Source organism: Pongo pygmaeus, chromosome 9 (assembly GCF_028885625.2).
Source record: "Pongo pygmaeus isolate AG05252 chromosome 9, NHGRI_mPonPyg2-v2.0_pri, whole genome shotgun sequence".
Classification (NCBI taxonomy): Eukaryota; Metazoa; Chordata; class Mammalia; order Primates; family Hominidae; genus Pongo; species Pongo pygmaeus.
This window is the reverse complement of record NC_072382.2, coordinates 86,856,269-86,881,014: the sequence shown is the minus strand read 5'-3', so window position 1 is coordinate 86,881,014 and position 24,746 is coordinate 86,856,269. Positions and strand designations below refer to the sequence as shown.

General features: G+C 40.9%; 1 protein-coding gene across 33 annotated transcripts in view; it reads left to right on the top strand.

The window, feature by feature from the left end:
- Positions 1 to 24,746, top strand: part of SYTL2 (synaptotagmin like 2) — a 116,649-nt gene that overhangs the window by 18,955 nt on the left and 72,948 nt on the right. Inside the window, exon 2 of one of the 33 annotated variants that reach the window (XM_063671285.1) lies at positions 18,597 to 18,675. The exons of the other annotated variants lie outside the window; for them this stretch is intronic. The gene's annotated coding sequence lies outside the window, so the exon portion shown is untranslated. The remainder of the gene's footprint in view (positions 1 to 18,596; positions 18,676 to 24,746) is intronic. 33 annotated transcript variants of the gene reach the window in all.

Sequence of the window (24,746 nt, the reverse complement as noted above, 5' to 3'; positions counted from 1 at the left end):
TGATTCAAAGTCTGACCTCCTACAGAGCAATAGGCTTTCCCTGGAGCAGACTATACCCCTCATCTAACCATTTTTTTGTCTAACTTCCTGTGACTCTTACTGGGTACATCCCCAAATTTTGTATGTAGTAATAATCTGTTCTATACAATTCTCCAGTTATATACTTTCTATAGGTTCAGTTTTCTCAGCTAGATTGTCAGCTCATCAAGGTTATTAATCCCTTTCTCTTACAACTTTTGTAATCCTATCGCAGCTGCTGGTAGAATTCCCAGGAAATGAGATTGGGAGTTATGGGCCTTTCTCAATTACAAGATGTTGAGAAAGCAAGCAGCTCTTTGCTGCATGTATTCCCTTCCTTATGGCTCCAGGTTTAGACATATGACTCCACATGAGTTATTCCAAACATCTTGCTAACCACATGACTCCATCTGGGCCATTGACTTATGTTAGAAGAGAGGGAGTCAAGAGAGTCTTCAGGTACGTATTTGAAAAGCTATTGCAGGTACATTGGAAAACAACTGTTTGCTGTGTTCACAATGGATAGTACAAAAGGGAACAGATGGCAGTTAGATGGTAAAAACTTAGATGATAAGGAACTAGTTGACATTTAGAACAGGAAAGATGTTTAGAGTTCATCATCTGATTCCTCATTATATGGATGAGATACTGAGGCAGAGGCTGGTTGAATGTTAAGTCCAGGCTCACAAAGCTAGTGAGTCACATAGCTAGGTATTGAACTGGTGTCTTTGAACTTGCTGTTTAATGTTTTTCTGTATCTCTCTACTCCCAATCCTTAATCATTGCAAAGATTGTGGCTAGTTGCTAAGGTGCTGTACCCAGCAAAGCTGAGTGAGGGCTCTTTGTGGAATTTTGTATATTTTTAAGTTAAAAATAATTGTTTTTCTGGGAGGTACAAGTAAAGTAAGATATTTTCTGTGAGCCATAATATTTACTAAGGTTTTTTTTTTTTTTTTTTTTTTTTTGAGACAGACTGTAGCTCTGCTGCCCAGGCGGGAGTGCAGTGGCGTGATCTTGGCTCATTGCAATCTCCGTCTCCGGGGTTCAAGCAATTTTCCTGCCTCCGCCTCCCAAGTAGCAGGGATTACAGGTGTGCACCACCATGCCCAGCTGATTTTTTTTGTATTTTTAGTAGAAACGAGGTTTCACTGTGTTGGTCAAGCTGGTCTCAAACTCCTGACCCCAGGTGATCTACCCGCCTCAGCCTCCCAAAATGTTGGGATTACAGACATGAGCCACCACGCCCAGCCTACTGATATTTCTTTTTTATTGGAAGATACACATTTGTTCACATGAACATTTCTTCTGCTGCATTTCATCTCTTCACATTAAAGTGGTTTCCAGGTCCTATGTTTATCTCTTCTGCTGTGGAATTGTGATCTGGGAGGACCTGCCAGCACCATAGGGCACATCCCAGTTATCCTGAACAGACAAGCGAGAATCTTCAAGTTTGTTCTTTATTTCTAACATGTAGAATCCCTGGAATCATGGGAAGCTACTGGGAGCCTGTCTTTGAAATACAGGTGAACCTGGAATGGGAGAGAAAGCACAGTGTTGGGCACATTGTAGGTACTTAATAAATAATTGTTGAACAAATAAATTATACTTCTCTTCACCTCTTCTCTTATAATTATGGAGCTGGGGAACCTAAAGACAAATCCAGTCTAACTTTTATAGTTACGCTTTGTATTATGCAGTAAAGCAAGTGAAGTCTAGAAATGTTAAGTGACTTGTTAAAATTCATACAGCTAGTCAGGGGTTGTGCTTGGGCTAGGCTTAGGTCATTCTGTCTCTTGATATTATATTAGGTTGAACCAAATGAAATTGCCATTTCTGTAGGTCAAAACAGTTGTATACAGGTTGAGCATCTCTAATCTGAAATCCAAAATGTTCCAAAACCTAAACATTTTGAGCCCTGACATGACCTACAAGTGGAAAATTCCACACCTGGCATCTTCACTTTCTGATGATTCAGTGTACACAAACTTTGTTCTATGCACAAAAGTATTAAAAATATTATAAAAAATTACCTTCAGGCTATGTGTATAAGGTGTATATGAGACAAATGAATCTGTGTTTAGTCTTGGGTCTCATCCCCAAGATATCTTATATATATATGCAGATATTCCAAAATCTGAAAAAAATCCAAAAATCCCAAACACTTCTGATCCCAAGCATTTTGGATAAGGGATACTCAACCAGTATTGGCTATTTAATACTGGTTCACCCTAATATGTTTTGAAGGATCTATACTGTATATGTTCTTATTTCAATAATAGAAATCATAACTTTGGCCTTCTCTCTAAACCAAGCAAGCATATAATATTACAGCTTAATGTAGAGATCCACATTTGTTCGGAATCGGTTGATCCTGGGTTTACATCCCTTGTTCTAAGCTGAAGTCTCTTCATCAATAAAATAGGAATAATATTATGTGCATCACTCATAGATTGTTTAAAAGATTAAATGAGATGATTCTTTGAAGGGCTTAGTATAGTACCTGGCACATAGTAAGTACCTAATAAGTATATGCTATTGTTAATTGTATCAAAAAGGAAGAGAATAAAACTGATAAGGCTTTCAAAATGTATAATTTGGCCCGGGGCAGTGACTGACACATGTAATCCCAACACTTTGGGAGGCCAAGGTGAGAGGCTTGCTTGAGCCCAGGAGTTCAAAAGCAGCCTGTGCAACGTAGGGAGACTTTGTCTCTACAAAAAAAAAAAAAATAAATTATATATATATATACACACATCATATAAATATATATATATATATTCATCAGCCAGGTATGGTGGTGTGTGCCTGTAGTCTCAGCTACTCCGGAGGCTGAAATGGGAGAATCGCTTGAGCCCAGGAGGTCGAGGCTGCAGTGAGCTAGGATTGTGCCTGGGCAACAGAGTGAGACCCTATCTCAAAATGATAAATAAATATATAAATAAATAAATATACATAATTTTTCTGGAACACACATTCATCTTTTTGAGATTTGCAAGATATGCCAAACCTTTGTTGTCTAACAGGGACATATCTTTATATTATCTCTATTTCATATTCTTCTGCTTGTTATAGGGAACATGTGTGGAATGATATTCTATTTTTGAGACCTTTGCTTTGACACATGTGCTGTGTGCCACACAAGATTATTATGATAGAAGTAAAGCAACCAAATGTGAGTATGCAGAATGAGACCATGAGCTCTATAAAGGGAGGGGATCTTCTGTGTCTCAGTCATGGATGATTCCTTCTCATTTTCTTTCTTTTTTTTTTTTATAATTATAGAATAATTTTACTTGTAATGCATATTGTCAAAAATCTCATCCTAGAGGCCTTCTACAGATAATTAAGGTCATAGCAGCTATTGACAAAGAGGAAGGGAAAAGAAATGTTAGCTATTTTACTATGATGTAATGGATGCCTTAGAAACCTGGATGAAATAAGGGTCTCTGGAACCAAGAAGGTACATTTCCACACTCATTATTAAAGGTGATGTGATTACTTTGGCAAGTTTCCAGACTTTTGCATGGTGTCTTTTTCACAACTTATGTATATTTCACAGCTTCACAACATATTTATAAGCAATTGGTTCAACTAATAGAAAACATGCCATTTACTTCCCTTATCTTTGGGATCTGACACTAACTCTGCAACTTACTGTTTCTGTACCCCATTTTCTTACCTAAAAGGAGGTTAATAATATGACTCATCTTACAAACTTGTTGTGAAGACTGAATAAGATAAAGCGTGCAAAGTCTTAAGAAGACATGGCATTTAGTAACTAATCAAAAATGTCACCTCTCTCAGTATCATTATTACCTTAGAAAAAGTCCTTCTCATTTTCAGTCAGAGGCCAGGCACATAGTTAGGGTTCAAAATGCAGTTGACAAACTGACTGAATTAGCATAGTCTTTAAAAACTGGACCCTGGAACCATATCCCCTGTTTGTCCTTCCCTGCTTCATGGGTAAGCAAATATCTCCACTGCCTGGGCTCAGGAGACACCCATGTGTAAAGTATTTCTCAGATAACTACTCATGACCTGGTGACACATCAAGAGCAAATATATTTTCAGACAGCTGCACACTTGGAGGAAAAGTTACCACCCTTGGGTAAGAACAGACTAGGGCATTCCCAGCCCTGAGAAAGAAGCAGTAGATATTTCCTGAGTACAAGTAGCTTTCACAGCAGAGAAAATAAACAGAGGCCCCTTCTCCTTCCTTTCCATACCTCTAGCCCACCATTCTTTGAGGCCAGTAGACTTTTCAGGTGTCTTCCTCTATTATCTAGGCTGCCTGTGGGTATGAATATACTAAATACCATAAAAATACAAAAAAAAAAAGGAAAAGAAAAAAAAAACAGAAAAAAGAAATAAACCATTGGGGAGGAGACCAAGCCCAAGACAAGTTGCTTTCTGAAGTGATGTAGTGGGAGAGGACTTGCGGTACAGTCCTAACAACTACCCACAAATGCCCTTGTCATCTTCCACTTGAACTTGTCTCTTCCCATTTAGTCCATCCTCTATCTACATTTACTTTGTCCACACTACTTTGCCACTGGAAATGTAAGCAAAGTTTGATCTTTAGAGGAAGATGCTACATGAATACAACACTGGTTATTTATTTATAAAAAACCGTAAACTTACTGAGAAATGGCTGCCATTTTGAGCTATGAGGTGAGTGCTAGTTCCTGGAAGTATCTATGGAAGGGTGAAAACATTTATTGATCATCTAGTGAGGCTGACATTGAGCAAGGCCTTTTATGAATACCATGTCTCCTTCACATAGCAGCCTTGCAGAAATAAGTATTATCCCCCATTTTACAAATGGGAAATCGCAGGTTCAGAGAAATTAGCTGGCACAAGAACACACAAGAAATAATTAGGACAGATCTCTAAACAAAGCTATGTATGCACTTGCTACTACAGCAGGCTCGGATCCTCCCCCCAGGCCTGTGAGGCAGGTGGGCACAGCTATTACTGACCTTTTGAAGTTGAGAAAATTGGAGCAAAAACATTGTGAATTTTCAGCTTATCTGGTTCTACTATAATGAGAAAGTTCATCCATCCATTCATTTGCTTATCCATTTATTAAAAGCACTTTTATTCAGGCTCTACTCTGGGTTGAGCATTGTGCTAGGCACTGAGAGGGTATCAAACAGGTATAAAACATGGGCTCTCATGGGTCTCATGACCTTTTATCCCAGATATGGAGATAAGAGTCCTGAAATATATGTTTTTAATATAAGAGCAAAATTTAGGTTGTGTGAAAAAAAATTGGTGCATTGGGAGTTTAAAGGAAGTTAGAGATGCCTCTAAACTCCCCATAGAGAGCTCTGTGGAGGTGGTTAAGTTTTATGTGTTGATGCCCCCTCTCTCGACCTACCATGCACACACATACACACACTCTCAAATTGGTAGTGCTGATGGTAGCAAAGGAGAGGTCACTTCAGAATGTTTTTAAGTTAATCTTTTTATTTTGAGATAATTGTAGATCACATGAGGCTGTAAGAAATAGTGCAGAGATCCGTGTACCCTTTACCTGGTTTCCGCTGTGGTAACATTTTGTACAACTGTAGTATAATATCACAACTCAGATATTGGCATAGATTTTTTTCCAGTTTACTAATGTGTGTGTGTGTATGTGTGCACATGGGCCTGTGTGTATTAAGTTGTATACAATTTTATCACATGTGCCAACCATCACTGGCCAGATACTGACCAGTTACACCACCACAGATTCTTTCCATTTGTTCTTTGATAATCACACCCACCTCCCTATGGCCTCCACAGCCCCCATCCCTAACCCCTATCAACCACTAATCTGTTCTTCATTTCTATAATTTTGCCATTTCAAGAGTGTCATATAAACAGAACCATGCAGTAGTGGCCTTTTAGGATTGGCCTTTTTACATTTAGCACAATTCCCTTGAGATTGATCCAAGTTGTGTCTATCAAGAATTTTTCCTTTTTATTGCTTAGTAGTATCCCATGGTATGGATGTACCGTTTAACCATTCACCTGTTGAAGAGCACTGGGGTTATTTCTAATTTTTGGCTATTACAAATAAAGCTGGAGTGAACAGGACTTTTTTACACATAGTATTATGTAACATAGTCAGGTCTAACCTTAGGCAGAGGGTGAAATGGAAGTCACTGTCATTCCTTCCTTGGGAATATTCTTTCATTTAGCAGTCATTCAACAGGTATTTTTTGAGCTAGGCATTGTGCTACTTACCTTCTACTGAGAAATAGATGAGTGAAAATCTGTTGACTCTCAGGCTTCATACATCTTAATATGTAGCTTCTTTGGAGAAAAACAGCCAGTCCAGGCCATGAGCCTCATTTAAGCTCCCGTGGACTCTGATTGACCTCGAGAGTTAAAACTTGGGGGGTATACCTTCTTTAATTTTCCTGAGCCAACTCGTATTTTCTGTAAGATTTCATGATGATTCAAATTCTCATTAAAAATCTTAAAAATTAGTGTTTTGAATTATTTTAGAAACAGAAATGGAAGAAGTTTCTGCAACAATTGTTTTAAGATCTGTTTTTCTTTTTATAAAACTTTTAGACAAGGATTTTTACTTTTAGGAAGATGGTAGACACTTTCTGAATAATAGTTAAGGGAAAAGGCAAAATCCCACTTTTCCTTCTGTTTTCCGTACCTGAAGGGGGTTCATTTCTGGCTGTCCTGGGTCCAGCTGTGTTGCTTGCTTGAGCTTATCCTAAAACTCTGTCTTATCCATTTTGGTATTTAGTTAATGTCTTTTCATTTTAGTTTTGTTTAGAATTACAGAAACCTTTATCCTCAGGTGAAAGACTGAATTCCACAGAGGGGACCTCATTGGTGTTTTGCCTTCCAGCTCTTAGCTGGGCACTCAAGTCCTTTTCACTCAGCGACCATACATGGTTGTGGTTTCCATGTGGAATGGGTGTGGCGTTTCCCTTGGCTCAAATTGCCCCTTTCTCACCTCCCACTTCTCCCTCTCTGCCTTGAAGCCTCTTCTGATTGGTTTAATGAGAAATAATACCCAAATAAGAAGATACAGCATTAAATACATGCAAGTGCTGATGTGTTGCTGCCGGCAGCCACAGGCTGTGGTGTGAGTAACTAGTGATTCCGAGGATGAAAGAAATCAGTTTATAAATCTCAATGATAGGAACATTTTTTTTTAACCCCTTACCAGCTCTGTGGAATTGTGGGAAGAAATTGAAGACCAGGATTCAAGATGATGTATTTTTTGTATAATTCTTTGCGTGTGTGTGAATGTTAAAGGCAGGCAATTTCCTATGCTTCTAATGTGCGTAAATTTAATAAAACGAACATGTAATAAAGTTAAGCCACATGATGATATCATTTATTTCCCTTGTATCTCAGCCTAAATAGTAGTGACATTTGAAAGCCATTATTTTAGAGAATAATATAATTATGGACCCTGAATTTGAAGTAAAGCAATTCAGCCTTACTATTCTCCTTGATCTCCTTCGATGTTTACTTTCACTTGTTTTTGTTCTTCTCTTCTATCTAAGATGGAAAGAAAAAAACCAGTAAGACAGAGAATATCATATCTTTAGATGGCATTTTTTTTCTTCACATCTCTGTTATTTTACTTATTCTTTTTTGCAAGACATTAATGAGGTTTACCATACTTTTTTTTTTTTTTCTATTTTGGTGGCTTTGGTTTCCTAATGGGAGAATACAGCAGAAGGAATTTGAGGCATTAGTGGTTCATAGCCCAGAAAGCTCTGTTTTCAAACCATTGCATTGCACCGCACCATCTCTGTCATTAAATATTGCAAAGCATAGTCTCAACTGAATTCACTGAATGTCTTTCCTGGGGAAATGCTGCTTTTCTCCTCTGTCAGGGTCTTGACAAAGGTGAGGGTTCTGCCAGGTTTAAGAAAGATGAATTTCCAGTTACCTTGTGAAGGTTGATTTTAGAACCCTGTTCTGGGTCATACTAGGAAGCCTGCCATGGGCACATGGCACGTGGTTGTTGTGGCCAAGTAATGCCCATCAGATAGCTAAAGACCTCCTTTTCCTGGGCTGCCTGGGGAAGTCCAGTCTGAGGAAATCTGTGGCCAGAATCTGAGCCAGAGATCAGAAAATGAGCCAGGCCGGAGAGTGTGCAGGGATCAGAGAGAAAGGAGCAAGAAGAGCCAAGGACTTAAAAATGTACAACCCAAGCCACCTGGAGAATGATTCTGTGCTTTGTGACACTTCTGTCCAAGAAGGCAGCATGGGGTGGAAGCGCAGAGCATCGACACTGGAGTTGGACAATCTGGCTGGAGTTGTGCTGCCATTACTAGCAGTTAACCGAGTAGCGAGCAGTTACTTGGCCTCTCTAAACCTGTTTTCTTATCTGTAGAATGCTTACTTCATGTTGTTGTGAGAAATTAATGAGTTGATATATGTAAGTTACTTAAAACAGTGCCTAGAATATTCTAACTGCTATGTAAGACTTTGATAGTCTTATTGTTATTATTAACTAATATTAACTATTTTTGCCTAGTTTGCTATATACCATCAAGAACAAGGGTGTTAGGATATATGAAGAACCAGAGTTCTATATATAAAAATCAAAGTGTTTGATATGGTTTGGCTATGTCCCCACCCAAATATCATCTTGAATTGTAGTTCCCATAATCCCCACCTGTTGTGGGAGGGACTTGGTGGGAGGTAATTGAATCATGGGGGTGGTTACCTCTATGCTGCTATTCTAGTGATAGTGAGTTCTCACGAGATCTGATGGCTTTATAAGGGGCTTTCCCCCCTTTTGCTTGGCACTTCTCCTTGCTGCCACCATGTAAAGAAGGACATGTTTGCTTCCCCTTCTGTCATGATCATAAGTTTCCTGAGGCCTCCCCAGCCACGTGGAATTGTGAGTCCATTAAACCTTTTTCCTTTATAAATTACCCAGTGTCGGGTATGTCTGTATTAGCAGCGTAAGAATGGACTAATACAGTGATTTGGTACTGGGAGTGGGTTGTTGCTGTAAAGATATCCAAAAATGTGGAAGCAGCTTTGGAACTGTGTAACAGACAGAGGTTGGATCAGTTTGGAGGGCTCAGAAGAAGAAAGGAAAATGTGAGAAAGTTTGGAACTTCCTAGAGACTTGTTGAATGGTTTTGACCAAAATGCTGATATTGATATGGACAACAAAGTCCAGATTGATGGAGATGAAGAACTTGTTGGGAACTGGAGCAAAGGTGACTCTCATTATGCTTTAGTAAAGAGGCTGGTGGTATTTTGCCCCTGTCTTAGAGATTTGAACTAGAGAGAGATGAAACTTTGAACTTGAGAGAGATGATTAGGATATCTGTAAGAAGAAATTTCTAAGCAGTAAAGTGTTCAAGATGTGACCTGAATGCTGTTAAAAGCATTCAGTTTTATGTATTCACAAAGATATGGTTTGGAATTGGAACTTACGTTTAAAAAAAAAGCAAAGCATAAAAGTTTGGAGAATTTGCAGCCTGACCGTGTGACAGAAAAGAAAAACCCATTTTCTGGAGAAAAATTCAAGCTGGCTGCATACATTTGTATAAGTAATGAGGAGCCAAATGTTAATCAGCAAGACAATGGGGAAAATGTCTCCAGGGCATGTCAGAGACCTTCACGGCAGCCCCTGCACCCATCACAGGTCTGGAGGCCTAGGAAGGAAAAATGGTTTCCTGGGCTGGGTCCAGGGCCCCCCTGCTGTGTGCAGCCTCTAGGACTTGTTAGTTCCCTCCATCCCAGCCACTCCAGCCATGGCTTAAAGAGACCAAGGTACAGCTCAAGTCATTGCTTCAGAGGGTGTAAGCCCCAAGCCTTGGTAGCTTCCACATGGTTTTGAGCCTGCCAATGCACAGAAGTCAAGAATTGACATTTGGGAACCTCCCCTAGATTTCAGAGGATGTATAGAAATGCCTGATGTCTAGGCAGAAGTTTTCTACAGGGGTGGGACCCTCATGGAGAACCTCTGCTAGGGCAGTGCAGAAGGGAAATGTGGGGTTGGAGACCCCACATCCAGTCCCTACTGGGGCACTGCCTAGTGGAGCTGTGAGAAGAGGGCTACTATCCTCCAGACCCCAGAATGGTAGATCCACCAACACTTGCACTGTGTGCCCGGAAAAGCTGTAGACACTCAATGCCAGCCTGTGAAAGCAGTTGGGAGGGGGCGCTGTATCCTACGAAGCCACAGGGGTCGAGTTGCCCAAGGCTGTGGGAGCCAACCTTTTGCATCAGCATGACCTAGATATGAGACATGGAGATCTCAAAGGAGATTATTTTGGAGCTTTAAGATTTGACTGCCCTACCGGATTTTGGACTTGCACAGGGCCTGTTGCCCCTTCATTTCGGCCAACTTCTCCCATTTAGAATGCGTGTATTTACCCAGTGCCTGTACCCCCATTGTATCCAGGAAGTAATTAACTTGCTTTTGATTTTGCAGGCTCATAAGTGTAACGGACTTGGCTTGTCTCAGATGAGACTTTGAACTATGGGCTTCTGAGTTAATGCTGAAATGAGTTAAGAATTTGTGGGACTGTTGGGAGGGCATAACTGCTTCTGAAATGTGAGGACATGAGATTTGGGAGGGGCCAGGGCAGAATGATATGGTTTGACTGTGTCCCCACCCTAATCTCATCTTGAATTGTTGTTCTCGTAATCCCCATGTGCTGTGGGAGGGACTTGGTGGGAGGTAATTGAATCATGGGGGTGGTTACCCCCATGCCACTGTTCTAGTGACAATGAGTCAGTTCTTACAAAATCTGATGGTTTTATAAGGGGCTCTTTCCCCTTTTGCTTAGCACTTCTCCTTGCTGCTACCATGTGAAGAAGGATGTGTTTGCTTCCCCTTCTGTCATGATTGTAAGTTTCCTGAGGCCTCCCCAGCCATGCTGAACTTTGAGTCATTTAAACCTCTTTCCTTTATAAATTACCCGGTCTCAGGTATGTCTTCATTAGCAGCATTGGAATGGACTACTGCAGTGTTTTTCCTATTCTCTACTCACCACAGCACAGAACACTTCTGTACCCCAGATGTGCAGGGGTTTTCCCCGCACATACCAAGCAAGCAATCAGTTCTGCAGCAAACACCAGCTGGGTATCCTCTAATTCAATTCAATTCTGACATTGCCTACCTGAAGATAGCATCAGATCTCACAGGCTGAGGGCCCAGTCCCACAAGAATGCCTCTAATTCAGATGCCAATCACAAGTAATAGGTTGTCACCTATATTTCTGATTGATTGACTGGCTGTAAATTGGGTTTCTCACTACTCCTTTTTTTGGGTTTGACTAATTCACTAGAATGTTACAGAACTCAGAGAAAAACTTTACTGATATTTACCAGTTTATTATAAAGGATATTGCAAAGGATATGGATGAACAGCCAGATAGAAGAAATGCATAGGGCAAAGTATGGGAGAAGGAGCATGGAGCTTCCATGTGCTCAGCTAACAAGAAGCTCTTCAAACCCAATCCCTTTGGGATTTTATGGCAGCTTCATTACATAGGCGTGACTGATTAAACCAATGGCCACTGGTGATTAGCTTAACCTTTGTGCTGGCAGGGACCTCTCTTCTCCCCAGAGATTGGGGCTTTGGACTGAAAAGTTTAATCATGCTTTAGTCTTTATTCTGACCAGCCCCCATTCTGAAGCTACCTAGTGGCTGCCAGCCACCAGTTACCACCTTAGCATACAAAAGACACTCTTACTACTCCAGAGATTCCAAGGGTTTTAGGAGCTATGTACCAGCAAAAGAGAACAAAGATATTTCACAATATCACAGAGAGACATTTAATTTGGTGGAAAATTATCCTACTCTTTAGATGAGCATAAGCACTATTGAAAGAATGACTGTTGCTTGCTTGACTACAGACTTTGGGATGGTTTTACTCTGGGCTTTGAAATGCAATGAGAGGTATAGGGCCATAGTTCATTGTAGACAAATTCTGCTGTGGCCTGAATTGTCTTCTTTCACCAGTGTGAGTCACAGCATTTTATCTCCAGAAGGAGTCTACGTGAGAGATCATCCTTTTTAGTTCCCTCACTTTGCAGATGAGGAGATAGAAGCTTCAGAAGGTTAAGTGACTTGCCCAGCATCACATAGCAAGAGAGAGACTGAGCTGGGAGCAAAGTTGACTTTTGCCTAATCCCTGGACAGTGTTCTTTCTCTAATACACACCAGTTTTCTAAAATCATGGCCCCTCTCTGCAGTGAGATGTACCTAACAAGTCTTCTCACTCAGTATGTCCTTAGGAAGTATTTATTGATTGATCTTTGTTGATTAAAAATTTATAAAATGACTGTTTTTCTTCTTCTGAAATTGAAGATTGTTTTACCTAAATATTTTCAGTTTTCCATGATAGTGTGACCTTTTTTAAGTCCTACTTCTGCTAGGAAAAAAAAACACTTTATGAGTTTTATCTGTTCCATATGTTTATAGTTTTTGAAATGAACATTTGAAATTCCATTATGTCAGTTTGTAGGTAGTAACTTATATCTATAATATATCCATATATACACATATCTATACACAACATAGTAATTAAGAGCACATATGGAGGTGAAATTATTCTGCTTCTCTGAACCCAGTTCCTCTTTTGTGAAATAGGAATGATAATGACACTTTCCTTACAGTGTTGGACTGAGGATTTGGGGAGATACCCCGTGTAAGTGTTCCAGCCTGGTGGCTCTTCATAGAAATAATAGCAATAGCAATAACTTCACATGTAATCCTGCTGTCCCCCTCCCAATAAACAACCACATCTGAACCAAAATACCCTTGTTAGAACATTCTTCTACGGCAAAGGGATGCCTGATTTTACTACCTGGAGATGAGGATCCTGGTTTTATAATCACTTAGCAACCACCGAGCCTAATTTTCTATGTAATAATAGGGCAAGAAGTTTTCAGGATTTTATAAATTGGTTGCAAATGACTGAGAACTAAATGTATAGTAGTGTTTATGTATATAGATGTATATGTTATATAATATATATAGTATAGTACACTACAGAATGTATAGATTCTATATTTTGTTTTTATTTTATTCATGTATTTGTTTCTTGAGACAAGGTCTGGCTCTATCACCCAGGCTGGAGTGCAGTGGGGCAATCTCCTCTCACTGCAACCTCTGCCTCCCAGTCTCAAGCCATTCTCCCACCTCAGCCTCCCAAGTAGCTGGGACTACTTGACATGCACCACTACACCTAGCTAATTTTTGTATTTTCTGTAGAGATAAGGTTTTGCCACGTGGCCCAGGCTGGTCTCAAACTTGCGAGCTCAAGTGATCTGCCTGACTCAGCCTCCCAAAGTGCTGGGATTACAGGTGTTAGCCACTGCACGCCCAGCCTTATTTTAAATAGATAGTGCATGCATGAGTCTATGCTATTCCTCTTCACTAAGCTTAGATATTATTAGGCACTTGATCAAGGATAAGTCTTCAAGACTTCAGTGGTGCATGTCTACAGGTCTTGCTGCCTTCTCTTGAGTTGCTCAAGATGCCAGAATGGCTGAAAAGATGCTAGAACTGGTTCTGCTGTCTAACTTGGGAGCTCTGCTTCTCTTTGGTCACTGCATTCACTCTGCAATTAGTACTGGGTACTGATGTGATGGAAAAGGTTTAAATTCTCTTTGGTAGAAAGTCACTTTCAGCTTCGAATCCAAACTCCAAAACCACTCCTGGGTAACACTATCAAATAGTCCTGGCCTCTACCCCATCCCCACTGTTTGCTAATTGCTTTGGGGGGTGAGGGGATGGAGTAAGGGTGAGGGAGGATTGTTTAATCCTATCATAACCTACATTGTGTGAATTACACCTGCGAATTTCATCTCAGAACCCTTGGTGAAATTGTTTGAAGTGTTACTTGATGAAAATAAATTGGAATCTGCAGGTTGACTAAAGTCTCACTAGTAAGAAGACCGGCCGGGCGTGGTGGCTCCCGCCTATAATCCCAGCACTTTGGGAGGCCAAGGCAGGCAGATCACCTGAGGTCAGGCGTTCGAGACCAGCCTGGCCAATGTGGTGAAACCCCATCTTCACTAAAAATACAAAGATTAGCCTGCGTGGTGGAGGGCACCTGTAGTCCCATCTACTCGGGAGGCTGAGGCAGGAGAATCACTTGAATCGGGAGTCAGAGGTTGCAGTCAGCCGAGATTATGCCATTGCACTCCAGCCTGGGCAACAAGAGCAAAACTCAGTCTCAAAAAAAAAGAAGTAAGACATGTAATTCTGCTAAGTGAAACCTTAGGATTCCTATGACCTAAGTTTTACTCTTCTTGTGTCTGAAGCCTACTCTGTTAAGGATCTCTACCTGATTCCAGAGTCCCAATTCCTGTTTTTTGGTAGTTTTTTTCTTTTTTTTTTGGCAGGGGGTGTGGGTCGGGGGGGCTTAAATCCCATTCTGTTAGTGTACAGAGCCTGGGCCTGTTTTATAATCCCTTCTATAATTTTGATGCTTTATCTTCACCTTGAAATCTTTTCTAGCCATTCCCCTCCTCTCCCTTCCTGCCTCAGAAGCAGGTTCAGGGTGCTCATTAATTACATTCTTGAGTGTTGGTAGCAATGAATGCAGTCTGGGAAGGTAGGCTTGCTGTACAGGTATGTGATTAGGCACACCTGCAGAGAGGAATACCTTGACTAAAAGGCCAATTAGCTCAGATACTTTTGGTAATGGTCAAGAGTGCCAAGATTAGTTGTTTTCACCTTCACTCAGTGGTACAGATTACATGTCCTTAACCCCATGTGAGCCCTCTTCCTGATACTTACTGTTACTGCCAAGGGAAAAGTAAGGCTTGGGGCCACCCATTTCTGCTACCAAGAAAAATACTCAGAGCATACACATGCTAATTACTGAGGTGACTAAAGAATGTCCACTTCTTCAATGAAAGACAATGCTCTTTTGTGTATGTAGGAAAATAGATGTCCTTTGGTTTTCCTGTACTCCACCCTCTCCAAAGCTGTACTATGCTGTCTTCTACAATGAATTCAGTGAGTTGGCATGTGACTTGTCTAAATCTTTCCCCCTGTCCAAAGCTCAGGTTAAGTCTTACCTCATCCTGGTTTTTGCCCTGATCTCTTCACTACCCCTCTAACCACACAGCTGACACTTAAATACACCCCATTGTCTTAGTCCATTTTGTGTTGCTATAAAGAAATACCCGAGGCTGGGTAATTTATTTTTTAAAAAAGGTTTGTGGTGATTCCTCAAGGATCTAGAACTAGAAATATCATTTGACCCAGCAATCCTGTTACTGGGCATATACCCAAAGGATTATAAATCATTCTACAATAAAGACACATGCACACGCATGTTTATCGCATCACTATTCACGATAGCAAAGACTTGGAACCAGCCCAAATGTCCACCAGTGATAGACTGGATTAAGAAAATGTGGCACATATACAGCATGGAATACTATGCAGCCACAAAAAAGGGATGAGCTCGTGTCCTTTGCAGGGACATGAATGAAGCTGAAAACCATCATTCTCAGCAAACCATCACAAGATCAGAAAACCAAACACCACATGTTCTCACTCATAAGTGGGAGTTGAACAATGAGAACACATGGACACAGGGAGGGGAACATAACACACTGGGGCCTGTTGTGGGGTGTGGGGGCTAGGGGAGGGATAACAGGAGAAATACCTAATGTAGATGACAGGTTGATGGTGCAGCAAACCATGGCGTGTGTATACCTTTGTAACAAAAGTGCATGTTCTGTACATGTAATCCAGAACTTAAAGTATAATAATAATAATAAAAGGTTTATTTGGCTCATGATTCTGATGGCTGGGAAGTTCAAGATTGGGCATCTATATCTGGTGAGGGCCTTCAGCTGCTTCCACTCCTAGAGGAAGGCAGAAGGGCAGCCAGCTGTGCAGAGATCACTTGGCAAGAGAGGACGCAAAGGGTGAGAGAGCTGGCTAGCTCTTTTTAAAAGAACCAGCTGTCAAGGGAACTAATAGAGTGAGGACTCACTCATCTTCTGAAGGAGAGTATTAATCTATTTGTGAGGGATCTACCCCCATCACCCAAACACCTGCCATTAGGCCCTACCTCCATCATTGGGATTAAATTTCAATATGAGATTTGGAGGGATAAACATCCAAACCATAGCACCCATTGCTTTTAGTTCTTCTCTTCCTTTACAAATGTGTTCTCAGCTTTTGTCAGTTCACACTTGTGTGACCTTGGCTAAGCCACTTGACCTTGCTGAACCTCAGTTTTCATATCAATAAAAGGGTGGGCTGGGCATGGTGGTTTATACCTGTAATCCTAGCACTTTGGGAGACTGAGGCGGGCAGATCACTTGAGGTCAGGAGTTCAAGATCAGCCTGGTCAACATGGTGAATCCCGTCTTACTAAAAATACAAAAATTAGCCAGGTGTGGTGGCACATGCATGTAATTCCAGCTACTCTGGACGCTGGGGCAGGAGAATCACTTGAACCCAGGAGGCAGAGGCTGGAGCGTGCCGAGATTGCGCTACTGTACTCTAGCCTGGATGATAGAGTGGGACTCTGTCTCTAAATAAATAAATAAATAAATGGGGGATTATGAAGATACTTATTCCTACCCGCTCTACCTACCTCCTAAGAAGGGTTGTGAAGAGTACATGTGCTACAGTACAGTGTAAACCCCCAACATTGTACAAATGGGAGCTATTATTATTGCTGTGGGCCAATATCTTCTTCACAACAGGAACCAGGTCTTAGGACTTAATAGTTGTACCCATTGTGCCTAGCTTAATCCCAAACAGAGGATACTGTCATTCAGGAAGGAGGGAGGGAGGGACAGAAAGAAGAAAAGAAAGACTTTTGTTAGGTTTTATACCCTATTTTCCTAATTATCATTCTCTCCTTCACTGTAGTGCTGTCTTATGAAAAGTGTTTAGTTTCTAAAAAGGCTTTGCACTGGGCAGCAGGGTGACATTTTTCTCCAGTAGTCTCCCTATTCATCTCTTTCTCCCTAAGCTAGCTTGGTGATGGTGTTGGCATTCATTTTGTCATTTGATTTTATGCCCATGAGAAAAAAAAACAGGAAGGCACCTGAGAGATCAGAGTCCAAATGCCTCATTTTACAGGTGAAGTCACCCAGAGAGGTGAGTGAAACAAAGAGTTTCAGTTTTTAGTAGCAGAGCGAAGACCAGAACCCAGATCTTCAACTGCACCTCTAGGCAGGGCACAGGCTGACCCTAATTAATTAAGTACTAATGATCATTTGTGCCTGCCTTTGGAAGGGTTTAAGGTTTGATTAATACTATAAAGCTCTTGCCCAGATCAGTGCAAGGATTTTTGTTGTTCATGAGGGTATAGGAGAAATAGATTTGCTGATGCTGTAACATCATACTTCCTGCCTGTTCTCCACACTTTGAGTTTATTTATATAAGCTTCTAAATTGGGATCACGTAAAAAATAAAAATTCCTTTGTAACTGGTCTCATTTCACATCAAGTTTAACAACATTCTATCTTGCAAAGCTCGGTATTTGGGGTGTGTAGGGGTTTGAGGGAAACCCCAGCTCCTGTTTGCCTCTTTGGGTTCCTTTGCAGGGCACTGTGTACCTGTCCTTTTCTTCCACCTTTACTGTTGCTCTTCCTGTTATGTCAGAACTTTGGAGCTAGGTAGACCTGAGTTCAAATCCCAACTGTGTTACTTGGAAGCAATATGAATTTAATGAAGTCCCTTAAGATCCATGAACTTCGGTTTCCTCATTGATAAAATGCAGGTGATGGTGCCTACTTTGCTGGTTTGCCTTATGGTGTAGAGAAAATGTGTGGAAAGATTAAAAAAGGTATTGGAGAAAGATTAAAAGTCAGTTCCTTCTCTAATTCTTCAATAAAATTCAAGTCCTACCAATTAATTGCATTAATTTAGTTTTTTATTTAATATATGCACATAACTTTTAATGTTATTAGTAGTGAACAAGGCTTTTTGGTTTTCTATGTAATATCACATTCTTTCTTGCTGCCTTTCATCTGAATTTCCAGGGCTTGAGAATTTTCAGAAAGTTTAGTGTATAATTTATTCCTTTTAGAGATTTTCCTTCCTCTTGGTAAAAGAAAAAAACCACATAGCTGGACATCATTTCTAACTTTGAATTGCCTTTTTAAGAACTATGGTTTAGTTGGTTTAAAGAGAGGTTTTTAAGGGACAAATTTAATATATATTTTTCAACTCTGCAAAGATTATATTACAAATCTGAATAGCTATATATTTTTTCCTAATAAGGCAAAGGCTTAGAGATAGTTTACTTTCTTTTTTGAATAGAGAAAACATTTATTGAAAAAATAAATTTCTGGTCTTTTGGAATAACACTATAAAATGAATGTGGTACTTTGATGGAATTTGGAACAATATCACCAAACATGGAGTGGCAGGCACAGGTCAGGTGTTGGAAATACAGAGGAGATGAACATGGCATCTCCTCCTTCCAGGAGAGCTCAGGCTGATAAATGAGACAGATAAGGAAACAGACAGTTGCTATATAATGCCGAGTCCTGTGAGACCAAAGAGGAGGAGACTCTAACTCCACTTATCAGGAAGGGGCTAGACTCATCTTCCGACCGGAGGTGACACCTGGACTCTGTCTTGAAAGATGACTAGGAGTTTAAGAAGCTGGAGAAAGACCTTGCAGGAAAAAGGAGCTGCATGTTCCAAAGACAGAGGTGTGAAAGGTAAGTTTAAAGAACTTCAAGGTACTGTGTAGGGAGAAATGGAAAGGAAGTCAGGGTGTAGATCTGGAGGGGCTAATGTAACCCTGAGTGGTTTGAATTTTATCCTGAAGACAGTGAAGCCATTGACTGTACCTCCCAGGGAGTCTTACAATGGCAGAAGACCTTAGAGATCAGAACTGAGCCCTCTTATTTTTGCAGATGTGGAAACTGAGGCCAAGGAAAGGGAAGTGAAACACTCATGGCCATACAGGGAATTAGTGGCTGATAACCTATGTCTTTTATACAGTGGGAAGTAAGGAGCAGGGAACCTTCCCAAGGAAATTTCAGTGTTGACCTTTTGAAGGCAGATTCTCATAGGAACATTTGGCCAAGGATTTATCATGGGGACTGCATGGTTTGCGCTAATGACCCCAGCATGCCTTTTGCATATTATTTCCTTTAAAGGAAAGGCCATCACTAGCAAGAAATGCTCTTTGGGTATTTTTAGGCTGTGTGGTAGGGGGAATTAGTGGAATTCCTAAGGTTAGCTCCAGCTGTTTATCTCCAAAAGGCCAGCTGAATATTTTATGAAATTTGCTCATTAGGGTTTTTATCCTTCTGTGAGGCATTGTACTGAGTCTGAGCTCAGGCTGGCCTGAGATATAAGTAAGGGGACTGGAGTTTGGGGAAAACAAAACTGGGGCTGGGCTGGTTGCTGCCCATTTTGATATTTAATGTTAAATGGAGTTTTAGATATGGTTGGTCATTCTGCCTTCGTACACATAGCAAAGGTCCTTCTGGAATATGACAGCTATCATGAAGGATGACTGGATTTTGCAGATTCAGAGACATAATGCCTGGGCAGAGTTGGTGCTGACTGATTGGTGTAACTACCATGTAATAGCACCTTTTTCTCAGTAATACAACCTTATAGGACTTCATAGATAGCAAGTCAGATATTCATTAAGACTTATTCAATGGGAGCATGCTTGTGGCTATTTGTTATCTACAAGTAGAATACTACTTCCTATTGTGTCTCAGGAACTATATATATGAAGATAGGTGAAGTAAAAGCATTCTTCATTTCTTCTAGACTGTACTATGAACAGTCTTCTTAACCAAATTTATGGATATCTGCTTAGAGATCATGCTATGTTAGAAGGAGAATGGATCAGCCGGGCGCATGCCTGTAATCCCAGCACTTTGGGAGGCCAAGGCGAGTGGCTTGAGCTCAGGAGTTTGAGACCAGCCTGGGCAGCATGACGAAACCTTGTCTCTGCCAAAAAATAAAAAAATTAGCCAGGCGTGGTGTCATATGCCTGTAGGCCTAGCTGCTTGGGAGGCTGAGATGGGAGGATCGCTTAAGCCCAAGAGGCGGAGTTTGCAGTGAGCTGAGATTGTGCCACTGCATTCTAGCCTGGGTGATAGAGCGAGATCCTGTCTCAAAAAAAAAAAAAAAAGTGTAACTATAATTGTATAATGTTTTGCACTTTACAAAATGTCCTTTCATACATGGTCTCATCAGCTCCCTGTGGTGATTCAGCAAAGAGAGTAGGCAGTGGTTAGTCTCAGTTTTAGAGATGAGCAAACTAAGGCTCAAGCAAATGCTGTCTGTGGTCACCAAGCTAGTAAGTGGTAATCAGATTTCAAACCAGATCTTGTGACTTTAAATCTTACGTTCTTTTTCCTTCATGACACTGCCAACTAGACTGAGGAAAAAGGGCCAGTTTCTCCTACAGCGTAAAAGTGGTTCAAGGAATGCCTTGAAAGCAAGGGAATTCTGTTGCATACACAACCAAGGAATGAAGGAGAATCCACAGCATGGGGTTTCTAAACAGGATGGAATAAACGTGAGCTTTGTCCCCCCCAGCTCTGAAACAACAGTTGTCTGAGCTAGAACTCAGTGACATTAAACTGACATATGTAACTTATGCTAATGAAAGAAATACTAATTTATTACTTTATTACTTTTGGTTGGGATGAATAGTTGTTTACATTCATTTACGTTAATTAACCAAATACAGTGGGTCTTGCCAAGTTTCCATTTTAAGAATTATATTGAACACTGATGATCAAAAAGAGATCCAGAGTGCTTCTACCCTGCTCTCTGAAGTGTCTAAAGGTGAAACCATCCTTAGACTACACCAGTCAGGAAGCCTGGAGATATGCTCTCAACACTTTGGTAACTATTTATGTTTTTTTCCACTACTATGTATAAGGTGCAATGTGGCTAAAAGTGGACAAAAATCCTTCCCTCAAAGAGTCTAGAAGTGGGAATTTGATATATCTATAAGTTACAAAATGTTAGTTATTGAATAATTATTGTTATTGAATAATGCTTACTATATATAAGCATTAATTTTCTTGACAACCCAGTAAGATAGGTATGATGTCCATTTTACAGATGAGAAACCTGAGGCTCAGGGAAGCTAAGTAACTTGTATAATAGGGCCACATTATATTCGGGTCCATCTGATTCTAGAGCCTGGGCTCTTTCCTACTTCAGATGAGAGATGTAGAGATAAGTATTATTAGGGCTCAGTGAAAGAGAAAATGTTGCCTGCTTGTGGTAGGGGTATTTGTGAGGGGAAATGGGCTGCAGGAGCAGTTTCATGGAGGAGGTGTCATTTACACTGGGACTTGAGTGAAAGGAAAGGTTTGGATGTGTGCAGATATAAGGTAAATACATTCCAGGTAGAGAGAATGGCATAAACAATGGTCTGGCGATGATAGTGTAGAGGTGATATGTGGGAAATTGATGGGCTGTAGTTCAAGGGGTAGGAATGGTCCTGTAGGAAAGAAGATTGGATAGGGAACTTGGAATGAAATGAGAAGGATGCCAATACTGGAGTAAGGAATTTGGACTTCTCTGCCATCAGGGAAGTGCTAGGGAAGGTTTTCGAGTCAAGGCATGGCATGATGAGAGTGGTGCTTTGGATATGAGTCTAGCTGGATTGTGTATGGTAGAGAGAAATGAGGGAGAACCAGAAGAGAATGAAACCACGTTCAGAGAAAATTACAACCCCCTACATGAGCGGTAGACAAGGAGAGAAAGAGTTGTACTGGGGGGAGATTGCACAGGTTCATTCTGGCAATGATTGGTTTTTAGGATGAGGAGAGGAAAGCATCCATAGTGTCACCTCAGAGTTACTTATGAGGATATACTTAGTTAACAGGTTCCAGGCAGCACACTGGGGATTTGTATAGCAGATGCAATACGAATCCAACAGCAATAACTTGACTTGAGCACACCCTGAGCATGACTGTGTGGCAGATTTACCTGAATGTGTTTTCAGAGTTCTGAGCTAATGAATCTGGGAGTGGCCAACCTGGAGATCTATTCCTTATCTATGAGGAACATTTAAGCCCCCAGCTGTCCTGTGAAATGAGGCCCTTTGTTTTGGGTTAAATGATGGTTGCCAGTTGGAGGTTGTTAGGGGAAGGGTGCTAAGTGAAAATGCTATATAAACTGTGTGTTTTTGCAAGTGGTTGTGGTTCTCCTGACCAGCCTACCACCACGGGCCTGTGCGGTTATTCTGTCCAGCCTGCTGCCACTGGACTGGTGGTTCTCCTGTCCAGCCCACTGCTACTGGACTCTCTCCCCTGTATGTAAGCCCCTGATAAAACCTCATGTTTCATTTGCAGGCTTTGGGTCTCTTCTTCAGCCTCTTAAACTGGGTGCCATGCCTGTTGGAGTCAATAGGGGTTTGGCACAACTCAGAGATGGACTCAGAGATGAATAAGCAACATTGTGTCCTCAGACTGTGTATTAATTTTCTATTACTGCTGTGATGAACTTAGGGGCTTAAGACAACACAAACTTATACAGTTCTAGAAGTCAGAAGTCTGAAATGGATCTTATAGGCTAAAATCAAGAGATCAACAGAGCTGAGTTCCTTCAGGAGGCTCTAGGGGAGAATCTGTTTCCTTGCCTTTTCCAGCTGCTACAGGCTGCCTGCATTCCTTGGCTCATGGCCCCTTCCTCCATCTTCAAAACACATCACTCTAACATTTTCAGCCTCATATCTCCTCTCTCTCCTTCTGACTATTCTAATTCCTTCTTATAAGGACCTTGTGATTACATTGGGCCTCATTAAATAATCTAGGATAATCTCCCCACAAGATTCTTAACAATGATATCTACAAAGTTTCTTTTACCATGTAAGGCAGCGTATCTTCAGATTCCAGGGATTAGGATGTAGATATCTTTGGAGGACCGTTATTCTGCCTACTGTAGAATTAACATATTTATGGAAGATAACTTATCAAACTTTTTTGTACAGCCCTTTTTTGGCCTTTTCTGTATTCCATTGAATTGTTTTGCTTTTTTTCTTTCTGATCTTTTTTTCCTCTTCTTCATTTACTCAATAAATGAGGTGCCTGCTATATGCCAGGTACCCTGCTATGTGCTAGAGACACAGGATACCAAAGCCTTTCTGCCCACTGCTGGAGGAAGCTAGAGGAGGGCTGTTACTGCAGAACCAGAGACCAAGATATCAAACTCTTGGCTTTTGATTCTCTGAGATTGGGGTCCAGGCCTAAGATGGAAAGATTTAAGAAAATACTTGTGTTTGAAGAATGAGATCTTTTCACCCAACTTTTCTCCTACCAATACCCCATCTCAAATTTAGAAGATTTAAAAAACCCTCCTCAAAGGTCTCTGCAGAGTGTGTGTGCTTGCAGAAACCAAGAATTTGACTCACTCTTAAAATGGTGTAGGAGGTTAGAGGATAGGAAACAGTCTAGTGAGGTAAATAGAAAAGGTAGCAGCAGTAATTCTCCAACCTTATAATGGCATGGAAAGGTGATTGAGTTAGTGAAATGTTGGGGATTTATTTATTGTCATCAGGTGCTTATGGAGCACTTATTGTGTCCCAGGACGTTTTACTTACAGCATAATGTCATCCTCATGGTAACCCTGTAAGGTAGATCTGTTTTGCTGCCCATGTTGAATAGATGAAGACACAAACGAGAGTCATTAGGGAAACTGCCAAAGAACTAATAGATTAATCCACTTCCAATTATCTTTTGACTCCAAAGCTACAAGTGCATTCTACTACATCACAACACTTCTTCGATTGGGGGTATAGAAAATGAACATAGTAGACATTATTTACCTGTATTAGTTTCAAAATCAGTGTCTCTTTAGAGGATGGTGAGGATCGATGAAGATCTTGCACACAGAAGGGGCTCAGTGCATCTTTAATGGGGCAATTTGGCCTGAGCAGATGGAATTGAGCAGGTCTGGGACCAGGCTGAGGCAGGTGAAGTGCCTAGAGCACAAAGTCTTTGGAGACAAGGTCATGCAAGTGCTGATGCTCACTTGTAGCACCCTGATAGTGAGTGTCTCTTTAATTATGTGCCCTGGGTGTCTTACTCTTAAGGAGACACTCATTCTCAGAGTGCTGCAGGTGCAGAGGGCTGAGCTCACATGAACTTGCCTCTTTATATTTTGTGCTCTGGGTGCCTTGCTTGCTTCACCTATAGGTCCTGGATTTGAGCAGAAGCTAGAAGTGGGAGAGAACCAGTTAAATTGTTTTAATTCTGGCTGCATATTACACTCAATTAGGCACCATTCTGAAAAATATCCTAGATGGGAGTCTAACCCCAGGCCATTTAAATCAGAATTGTTGCGGGGGAGAGGGAGGATGAAGAGACTTGGGCATTGGTATTTTTAGAAAAATATTTTCAGATGATGCTAATGTACAGCCAGTTTTTGGAACCCCCAAGTTGGTACATTTGGGGAGAGTCCCTCATTCCCAGTCTGGTTAGGAATGTACGTGATTTTACCAAAAGTGAGGCTTTCTCACTTTGAGTTTTTCTGTGGTCCTTTTAAAGTCTGAGCTGGTGATGGCTACAGTTCAGTTAACTTTATGATCCTGAGTTTAATTCCAGCCTAGTTAATAAATCAGCTTGTTCTTCCACTCCCTTCCTTTGAATTTGAAACCTAGAAAATAATTAAATCTGATATTCATCTGTAATTTGGGCTGTTATCAGTGTTTGGCTTTTAGGGGTGCTGTGAAATGCAGCCCAAACCATTTGTTAGCCAGTTTGCAAATCCTTATTTCTGTTGAAATTGTATATGTCCTAGA